This window comes from Triticum aestivum, chromosome 7A (assembly GCF_018294505.1).
Source record: "Triticum aestivum cultivar Chinese Spring chromosome 7A, IWGSC CS RefSeq v2.1, whole genome shotgun sequence".
In the NCBI taxonomy this organism is placed as follows: domain Eukaryota; kingdom Viridiplantae; phylum Streptophyta; class Magnoliopsida; order Poales; family Poaceae; genus Triticum; species Triticum aestivum.
Window position 1 is genome coordinate 91392854 of NC_057812.1, and position 8252 is coordinate 91401105.

Consider the following 8252-nt stretch of genomic DNA (forward strand, 5'->3'; position numbering starts at 1 on the left):
AAAGCCCTTTATGTGGTGTCACTCAGACGCCCGACTGTGGTATTTCTTTTAAAGCCCTTTATGCGGCGTCGCTCAGACGCCCGACTGTGGCATTTCTTTTAAAGCCCTTTATGTGGTGTCGCTAAGACGCCCGACTGTGGCATTTCTTTTAAAGCCCTTTATGTGGTGTCGCTCAGACACCCGATTGTGGCATTACTTGTTATCTATTTCATAAATTTTAATACTACTATGTTATTGCATTTTTATAATTAACTTGCTTGCACGCATCTGAGTTTCATTTATCTTTTGTGTCTGACGTCATGAGCATAAAATATTTTCAGCACATCATTGTTATATTGTACCTGTGTTCAAATGTTTGCGAGTACATTCAAAGTACTCACTGGCTTGTCCCTGGCTATTGTCTTGGCCAGATTTTTCTTGCACGGAGAGGAGCGACGCGATGCCAGCCCCAGAACCCACTCAATGGAGATAGCAGCCTCGCGAAGATAGGAATTAACCTGGTCAGCTGTTCCCGTGGGAAATGGAGTCCCATAGACACTGATGTTTCACAACCCGCTTCCGTCATCAACCACTAGAAACCCTTTGTTGTACTCACAGGCCGAATGGTCTTGTACTACATATTTTGTATTTTGCTTGGAATTTCTATATCAAGTTGGAGCCTCATCAGCTAACAGTAATCCTGGGGCTGATGAGCACGACGGTATTTTCTGGAAATTTATTACTCGGAAAACCCGGTCGTGACACCTCTGCCCAAGAGAGACGATTCCCCTCACCCCAAGTCGGACTGCCGACTGGCTGGAAGTTGCGGTTGGCCGCTTCGAGGCTTGGAAAGCATTAGCGGCCCGGCTTGGAGCTGGGCGGGCGTTGGAGTTCGTCCGAGCTTGGTATCCGGGGCTGAACTTGGACCAGCTGCGCACCTGGCGGCTAGAGGCCGACGAAGAGCTGGAGGAGGTGCGGCCGGCTATCGCTCAGCGCGCTTCGACGATCGCCGAGTGTACTGACATCAGTGTCTTCACTCCTGAAACTAATGATGACGGTGTTGCCCAGCTGGAGGAGTGGTTCGGGCTGGACCCGGTAGTGGGTGAAGACTCGGCAGAGGAGATCGCCTCCAGCGATGAAGGCCAAGACGATGAAGGAGAGGAGGGCGAAGACATTGATCCGGCCGGTGAAGCGGCCAGCCAGCCTCAGCCTGATCGTGCCTCCAGCAATGAGGCGCGTGCTAGCGCGCCCTCTGCGGGAGGTGGTGATCATGCCGAGGTTCGCCAGCCGGCCACTCCTCCAGCCGGCACTGCCGTCTCCACTGACCTGCCCGACTCGCCAGTCGCTCCCTTGGCTTAGTCTGCCGTCTTTCTTTTTTCCTGCTTGTTGCCTTTTGAACAATTTTATCAAACTTGCGCAGTTCCACCCACCGGGGGTGTATTCAAACTATGTCGAATGCTGGCCTTTTGAAGGTCTTTTATGTAAATATTACTGCGTGTTTGGTTTCCATTCATGTATGCTTTTTATCCTTAGGCTGTTTCCTTTGCCGCCTTCCCCTTCTGGGAAGGCAAGTACTCGAGCTTTCTTAGATTGGAGCGAGGTGAATGGAAGCCGGCCGGCCGGCTACTCTGGTAGCCGGTCGGCGGTGGGAGAAAAAACGGCTTTTGTTATATTAGTCCGTTAGTCCCTAGCTGTTTTTCGTGTGGGCACCCGTTCCTGCCCTTAACTCTTGCCAGCCAGACAGCCGGTTCTTCAAACTGCGACTTTTGGCAAGAGAAGGCTTGGGAGCCGACACACTACTTGTCTGACTGCGGGTAGGACTTCTAATATAACTCCAGGCGGCCAGTTCCCGGGCCGACTAGTTGAACCCGATGCCGGACAGAAAAAAGTGAATGCAATGACAAGGCCATAAGCATGATACTTTTCATTCATAGACAAAAGATGGCAGTCCCCAAGCTCTCCTTGGGGGGCCTATTGTCTCGTACTTAGTACAAAAGTTAGCGTGATACATACTGCATTTCAACTGTAAAACCTTTGGAGGAGGTTGGCGTTCCATGGTCATTCCGACTCCTTGCCGGAGTCGTCTCTCTTTCATGCCTACGGCTTTTGCACGTCGATCAGGTAGTAGGAGTCATTGCCTAAGGCTCTGCTGATAACGAAGGGGCCCTTCCAAGGGGCCGAGAGCTTGTGTTGGCCGGCTGTTCGCTGGATCAGCCGGAGCACAAGATCGCCCTCTTGGAAGGATCTTGGCTTGACATTCCGGCTGTGGTAGCGACGCAGGCCCTGCTGATAGATGGCGGACCGGCTGAGGGCTAAAAGCCGGCCTTCTTCCAGCAGGTCAACACCGTCTTCTCGTGCTTCCTTGGCCTCGGCTTCCGTGTACATGGTTACCCGAGGCGAGTCGAACTCGGTGTCAGTTGGGATGACCGCCTCGGCACCATATACGAGGAAGAAAGGAGTGAAGCCGGTTGACTTGTTTGGTGTAGTGCGCAGACTCCAGAGGACAGCCGGCAGCTCATCGAGCCAACAGCCGGCTGAACGCTCGCTCGACCTGGCCATTTGACTGCGGGTGGGCGATGGATGCTAGGTCCAACCGGATGCCTTGCGTCGCGCAGAAACGTGCCAAGGCTCCCTTGGTGAAATTCATGCCATTGTCGGTGATGATGTTGTGTGGTATGCCGTACCGAGTTGTTATATCTGTGATAAATGTCACGGCAGTCGGCCCATTCAGCTTCTTGATCGGCTTTGCCTCAATCCATTTGGTGAATTTGTCCACGGCGACAAGCAGATGTGTCATGCCGCCGCGCGCCATCTTGAATGGGCCCACCATGTCCAGTCCCCAAATGGCGAAGGGCAAGTGAGGGGAATGGTCTTGAGTGCTGAAGCTGGCATGTGTTGCTTGGAGCTGAAGAGTTGGCACCCATTGCAATGTTTAACTAACTTCTTGGTGTCATCCAAAGCAGTCAGCCAAAAGAAACCATGGCGGAAGGCTTTGGCGACGAGTGATCTTGTGGCCGCATGGTGGCCGCATTCTCCTTGGTGGATGTCCCTGAGGATTGCAATGCCCTTCTCTTGCTCAACGCATCACTGGAGGACTCCAGTGACACTGCGCTTGATGAGTTCTCTGTTGACGATTGGTGTATGCTCCGGCTCGGTGTTGGACTTGTCTTGCCTCTACTTCGTCAGCCGGCAGATCTTGGTTTATTAGGAAGTTGAGGATGGATTGAGCCCATGACAGAGCTGCGACTTCTTCTATTGCCAGAACGGCTACTGCGACCAGGGCGGGCGGGCTGGGCGGTGAAATGCTGGAGTCGGCCGCCGCCTGTTGTGTTGGTGTAGTCTCCGGGTTGACTACCGCAGTCCCCGAGCCAGGTGAGGCAGTCCCCGGGTCGGGCGTAACTACGGAAGTCCCCGAGCCGCCTGCTGATACCCCCTAGCCGACTATCGAAGTCCCCAGGTCACCTGCTTGGTTCTTCGAGCCGGCTGCATCGGGGTCAGGCGGCACGAAGATGGAATCGGACTCTGGAGACGGCTTGATAGACGGCTTGAGGAGGCATTGTAGAGAGACACCGGTTGGTATTGCTTGCCGAGTGGAGCCTATTCGAGCCAGGGCATCAGCTGGCTCGTTGTCGGCTCATGGTACATGGAGGAACTCGCATCCTTCAAAATACCCACTGATCTGCTGAACGAGGAAGCAGTAGCTTGCCATATTTGCGTCCTTGGCATCCCAGTCGCTGGATGATTGCTGGACCACCAAGTCCGAGTCGCCATAACATAGGATCCGGCGAATGCCGAGTTCTTTGGCAAGCCGGAGCCCGTGTATGAGCTCCTCGTACTCGGCCACGTTGTTGGAGGCGGCAAAGTGAATTTGCAGCATGTATCTGAGCTTGTCGCCTTTGGGAGAGGTGAGGATGACGCCGGCTCCCAAGCCGGTGCGCATCTTGGACCCATCGAAGTGCATGCGCCAATGAGTGGAGTCGGGAGCCGGTGGTAGGTACTGGGTCTCAGCCCAGTCGACGAGGAAGTCGGCCAATGCTTGGGACTTGATGGCGTGCGAGGCTGGTAGAAGATCGTATAGGGTGCCAGCTCGATGGCCCATTTCGCCACCCGGCCGGATGCATCCCGGCTGCCTATGATCTCGGCCAATGGGGCGGTGCATACAACCGTGATGGAATGCTCTTGGAAGTAGGGCTTCAGCTTCTTGGCGGCAAAGTACATGCCGTAGCACATCTTCTGGTAGTGCGGGTAGTTCTGGTTCGAGGTAGAGAACACCTCGCTCAAATAGTACACTGGCCTCTGGACCGGCTGGGCTCGGCCTTCTTCTGGGCGTTGGACTACGATGACGATGCTGACCACCCGGCTGGTTGTGGCAATGTAGAGGAGCATGGGCTCTTTCTCAGTCGGTGCTGCCAGGACAGGCGGCGTGGCCAGCATCTTGTTCAGCTCGTGAAAAGCTTGATCGGCTTGGTCATTCCACTCGAAGTGGTTGGTCTTCTTCATGAGGCGGTAGAGGGGAAGAGCTTTCTCTCCGAGCCGGCTGATGAAGCGGTTCAGGGAGGCCAAGCATCCGTAAACTTCTGGACGTCTCGAAGTTTGGTGGGAATCGCCATTCTCTCAATGGCCTTGATCTTTACTGGGTTGCATTCGATGCCGCGTTCGGAGACCAGGAAGCCTAGGAGCTGGCCGGCTGGCACTCCAAACACGCATTTCTCGGGGTTAAGCTTGATTTGGAACCGGCGTAGGTTCTCAAATGTTTCCTTGAGGTCTTCCAGCAAGGTGCCGCGCTTCTCCGTCTTCACCACAATGTCGTCTACGTAGACGTGGGCATTTCTGCCGAGTTGCTTGAGGAGGCACTTCTGCATGCAACGCTGAAAAGTGGCACCGGCATTTCTCAAGCCGAATGTCATAGTCAGGTAGCAGAAGGCTCCGAATGGCGTGATGAAGGCGGTCTTCAGGTGGTCTGCCGAATTTAACTTTATCTGGTGATACCCTGAGTAAGCATCCAAGAAACTCAACAGCTTGCATCCGGCCGTGGAGTCTATCACTTGGTCAATCCTTGGCAGGGAAAAGGGATCTTTTGGGCAGGCCTTGTTGAGGCTCGTGTAGTCTATACACATGCGCCACTTGTTGTTTTTCTTTAGCACGAGGACCGGGTTGGCGAGCCACTCTGGAAAGAAAACTTCCATAATGAAGCCGGCTGCCAGAAGCCAGGCTATCTCCTCTCCCACAATCCTGCGTTTCTCCTTCGACAGACGGCAGAGGGGTTGTTTGACTGGCTTTGCGTCTGCTCGGACGTGTAGTTTGTGCTCGGCGAATTCCTTCGGGACGCCCGGCATGTCCTTGGGGGACCTTGCAAAGATGTCCCGATTCTCACGGAGGAAATCGGCAAGCTTGCCTTCCTATTTGCTGTTTAGGTTTGCCCCGATGACGGCAAACCTCTCTGGGTGCTCGGGGTCAAGAGGTATCTTCTTCGTCTCCTTGGCCGGCTGGAAAGATCCTTGAGCATCATGCTCCTTGGGATTGGGGGACAAGGCCGACTGCTTGCCGGCCATGGCCACGACTCGGTCCAACATCTTCTTTTCTTCGGCAATCACAAGGGACTCGGCCAGCCGACTGCTGGCCGCTGCGCACTCAGAGGACTTCTTGTAATCGCCGGCTATGGTGATGACGCCTTTGGTGCTCAGTATCTTCATCTTGAGGTATGCATAGTGGGGAACTGCCATGAACTTGGCCAAGGCAGGTCAGCCAAGCAATACATGGTAAGGGCTCTCCAGGTCCACCACTTCAAACCAGATCGCTTCCCGGCGGAAATGCTCCTTGTCCCCCAAAAGTACATCAATCTTGATCTTACCAATGGGGGCGCAGGACAGGCCGGGTACGATGCCATGGAACACAGTCCGAGTAGGCATGAGTTGCTTCGTCTTGACATTCAGCTTCTCCATGGTGTCACGGTACAGGATGTTGATGCTGCTCCCGCCGTCTATCAGCACGCGGGAGAATCAAGCAGCGCATCTATCCGTTGCAAGGGTTGCATCGAAAACCAACGCATAAGAGCCGGGAGACGGCATCACCTCTGGGTGGTCGGTCCGGCTCCAGCTGATAGGTTTTTCTGACCAGTGCATGTGCTCGGCGGGGTTGGCAGCAACCATGCTGACTTCTTGGTGCTCTCGGCATTTGCTGCGCCGGTCTTCGGGCTGGCTTGTAAAGATGATATAGGAGGCATGATCGTCAGGGAACTCATCGTGCACGGCTCCGACTGCGGGCCGAGCGGCCGGCGGCTGCGGAGTCGGAGGCGGCGGACCAGCAGGCGGAGGCGGTGCGAGCCCTTTGCCTTTAGAGATTCGGGTGAGCCAGTGGTGTTGGGGAACGTAGCAGAAATTCAAAATTTTCCTACGCGTATCACCAAGATCTATCTATGGAGAGACCAGCAACGAGTAGAAAGAGAGTGCATCTACATACCCTTGTAGATCGCTAAGCGGAAGCATTCAAGTGAACGGGGTTGATGGAGTCGTACTCGTCGTGATTCAGATCACCGATGATCCTAGTGCCGAACGGACGGCACCTCCGCGTTCAACACACGTACAGCTCGACGATGTCTCCCACGCCTTGATCCAGCAAGGAGAGAGGGAGAGGTTGAGGAAGACTCCATCCAGCAGCAGCACAAGGGCGTGGTGGTGATGGAGGAGCGTGGCAATCCTGCAGGGCTTCGCCGAGCACCTACGGGAGAGGAGATGTGTCACGGGAGGGAGAGGGAGGCAACCAAAGGCCTTAGGTATAATTGCTCCTCCTTTTCCCCACTATATATAGGGCCAAGGGAGAGGGGGAGGGCGCAGCCTTGCCCCTTCCTCCAAGGAAGGGTGCGGCCAAGGGTGGGGAGGAGTCCATCCTCCCCAAGGCACCTCGGAGGTGCCTTCCCCCTTTAGGACTCTCCCCTTTTTATCTTCTCTTGGCGCATGGGCCTCTTGGGGCTGGTGCCCTTGGCCCATGAAGGCCAAGGCACACCCCCTACAGCCCATGTGGCCCCCCGGGGCAGGTGGCCCCACCCGGTGGGCCCCCGGGACCCTTCCGGTGGTCCCGGTACAATACCGATGACCCCGAAACTTGTCCCGATGGCCGAAACAGGACTTCCTATATATAATTCTTTACCTCCGGACCATTCCGGAGCTCCTCGTGACGTCCGGGATCTCATCCGGGACTCCGAACAACATTCGGTAACCACATACAAGCTTCCTTTATAACCCTAGCGTCATCGAACCTTAAGTGTGTAGACCCTACGGGTTCGGGAGACATGTAGACATGACCGAGATGTTCTCCGGTCAATAACCAACAGCAGGATCTGGATACCCATGTTGGCTCCCACATGTTCCACGATGATCTCATCGGATGAACCACGATGTCAAGGACTCAATCAATCCCGTATACAATTCCCTTTGTCTAGCGGTATGGTACTTGCCCGAGATTCGATCGTCGGTATACCGATACCTTGTTCAATCTCGTTATCGGCAAGTCTCTTTACTCGTTCCGTAACACATCATCCCGTGATCAACCCCTTGGTCACATTGTGCACATTATGATGATGTCCTACCGAGTGGGCCCAGAGATACCTCTCCGTTTCCACGGAGTGACAAAATCCCAATCTCGATTCATGCCAACCCAACAGACACTTTCAGAGATACCCGTAGTGTACCTTTATAGCCACCCAGTTACGTTGTGACGTTTGGCACACCCAAAGCACTCCTACGGTATCCGGGAGTTGCACAATCTCATGGTCTAAGGAAATGATACTTGACATTAGAAAAGCTTTAGCATACGAACTACATGATCTTGTGCTAGGCTTAGGATTGGGTCTTGTCCATCACATCATTCTCCTAATGATGTGATCCCGTTATCAACGACATCCAATGTCCATGGTCAGGAAACCGTAACCATCTATTGATCAACGAGCTAGTCAACTAGAGGCTTACTAGGGACATGGTGTTGTCTATGTATCCACACATGTATCTGAGTTTCCTATCAATACAATTCTAGCATGGATAATAAACGATTATCATGAACAAGGAAATATAATAATAATCAATTTATTATTGCCTCTAGGGCATATTTCCAACAGTCTCCCACTTGCACTAGAGTCAATAATCTAGTTCACATCGATATGTGATTAACACTCAAGGTCACATCCCCATGTGACTAACACCCAAAGAGTTTACTAGAGTCAATAATCTAGTTCACATTAACCATGTGATTAACACTCGATGAGTTCTGGGTTTGATCAT